The sequence below is a fragment of the Thermobia domestica genome, unplaced genomic scaffold, assembly GCF_964235325.1.
Source record: "Thermobia domestica unplaced genomic scaffold, izTheDome1.hap1.1 HAP1_SCAFFOLD_492, whole genome shotgun sequence".
NCBI lineage: Eukaryota > Metazoa > Arthropoda > Insecta > Zygentoma > Lepismatidae > Thermobia > Thermobia domestica.
Window position 1 is genome coordinate 118,015 of NW_027656202.1, and position 3,026 is coordinate 121,040.

Consider the following 3,026-nt stretch of genomic DNA (forward strand, 5'->3'; position numbering starts at 1 on the left):
CCCTTAAATTTTGGAAATTGTCCAATTGAAACATTTGGTATTATAGTATAGGACCCTAATATGTATTATGATAAATTTGGATGGTCCACCTCGTTCCCTTTTAGGGGTACCAAATTGTCAAAATATAAACGTAAGCAATACGTAGTACCACGTGTTTGGTTTTGACCTAATTTATCCCCTTTGATGAGGTGTTATTATCCTATATAGTTATATGGTCATGTATAGGGGTCCATTACCTATCATAAGACATGGGTATATTAATGCACCCCTTGAAAAATTTGGGAGGGGTACCTTGGCCCACCCCTTCAATTTCGGAAATTGCCAAATCTAAAAATTTGGTGTGGTAGTCTAGGACCATAGTATGTACCTCTATCAGTATTGGGTGTCTATGTCGTTCCCTTTCATGGGTAAAAAATTGCCAAAAATTTAAATTTCGGGGTTTTTTGACCTAATTTATCCCCTTTGATGAGGTATTATTACCCTATATAGTTATATGGACGTATACAGGGGTCCATTACTTTTCATAACATATGGGTATATTAATGCACCCCTTGAAAAATTTGGGAGGGGTACCTTGGCCCACCCCTTAAATTTTGGAAATTGACCAATTTAAACATTGGGTATTATAGTACAGGACCCTAATATGTATCATGATAAATTTGGGCGGTCCACCTCGTTTCCTTCCAGGGGCACAAAATTGCCAAAATATAAACGTAAGCAATACGTTATACCACGTGTTTGGTCTTTTGGCCCAATTTATCCTCTTGGATGAGGTTCTATTACCTTATATGGTTATATGGTTATGTATAGGGGTCCATTACCTATCATAAGACATAGGTACATTTGTGCACTCCTTTAAAAATTTGGGAGGGGTACTTTGGCCCACCCCTTAAATTTTGGAAATTGCTCATTTTATATATTTGGTATTATAGTACTGGACCCTAACATGTATTATGATAAATTTGGGTAGTTCACCTTGTTCCCTTTTAGTACAGGACCTCATTATGTATCATGATAAATTTGGATGGTCCATCTCGTTCCCTTTCATGGGTACGAAATTGCCAAATTTAGGTACAACCACGTGTTTGTTTTTTGATTTAATTTATTCCCTTGGATGAGGTCCTATTACCTTATATGGTTATATGGCCATGTATAGGGGTCCATTTCCTATCATAAGACATAGGTACATTTTTGCACGCCTTTAAATTTTTGGGAGAGGTACCTTCGCCCACCCCTTTAATTTTGGAAATTGTTCAATTTAAACACTTGGTATTACAGTATAGGACCCTAATATGGATCACTATAAATTTGGGTGGTCCACATCGTTCCCTTTTTAGGGGTACAAAATTGCCAAATTTTAGTACAACCACGTGTTTGGTCTTTTGGCCCAATGTATCCTCTTGGATGATGTCCTATTACCTTATATGGTTATATTGTAATGTATAGGTGTTCATTTCCTATCATAAGACATAGGTACATTGGTGCATCCCTTTCAATTTTAGGAGAGGTACGTACCTTGGACCGCCCCTTAAATTTTGGAATTTTTTTTGATTTAAGCATTCGGTATTATAGTACAGGACCTTAATATGTATCATGATAAATTTGGATGGTCCACATCGTCCACTTTCATGGGTACGAAATTGCCAAAATATAAACGTAAGCAATACGTTGTACCACGTGTTTGACATTTTGACCCAATTTATCTCTTGGATGAGGTCCTATTACCTTATATGTTTATATGGTTATGTATAGGGGTCTATTCCCTATCATAAGACATAGGTACATTTGTGCACCCCTTTAAAATTTGTTAGGGGTACCTTGGCCCATCCCTTAAATTTTAGAAATTGCTCATTTTTATATATATTTGGTATTATAGTACTGGACCCTAACATGTATTATGATAAATTTGGGTGGTTTACCTCGTTTCTCTTTCATGGGTACATGTTATATGGGTATGTACAGAGGTTTATTACCTTTATATGTTTATGTTCCCTTTTAAATTTGGGGACTTATCAAATAACAAAATTCGGTAAACCTTTTTCTAGGACCCAATGTATCCTCTTGGATGAGGTCCTATTACCTTATATGGTTATATTGTAATGTATAGGTAGATGTTGGTGTTCCTCTTATGGCCAAATATTCAAAATTTAAAGGTTATTGACCGGCTTTATTATTGAATAAGTACAGGATTTATTACTTTTTCATAACACACAGGTGTATTTGTGTACCAATCTTAAATTTTGGGAGGGGTACATTTCTTATTGTCATATCAATAATTGGTAATGGTTCTTAAAATTGGATAGTATCTCATTCATTGGGTAAATCATTGTGATCACGTGATCAGGACATTGGAACATTGAAACTTTGTAGGATAATTTGAGAATTGCGTCATTGGTTTTGATTATTCCCGCCAAATATAAACGTAAGCAAGACGTTGTACCACGTGATTGTCCTTGATGAGGTAGTGTACAGGGATTCATTTCCTTTGTTGTGGTACTTCTTAAGTTTGAGTACACACACACTTCTAGAAAACAGTTGGTTCTACTCAGGTAAACAATTGACGGACATTATTGACATTATTGAACATATAATGATATGATTAACTCTAAGACTTAGGTATATCAAGAGAAGTATTCTTTAAATTTGGGAATGGTGATAAACAGAATTTTAACATAAGGTGCGAAATTTGAAACAATACATTGAACTTTAGTCACAGCTCATAGTCTAAGATCTTTGGTGGTGATTGATTTGAAATCTGATAGCTAACCTTATTGAATTTTATGACTCATAGACGAAAGGCAATACATGCTACAACACTGGCAAAGTTATTATTAATGCAATTTGATTGGTTGATCACTATCTGACGTGCAATCTGATTGGCTGATCACTATCTTTCGTGCAATCTGATTGGTTGATGATTTTCAAATCTTTGCTGTATTCAGTTTTAAGTTTTGTTTAACATTTAAAAATCTTGGTTTCGTTCAACATTTTGCACTCACTGATAAATATGATCAAAACCGTTTATT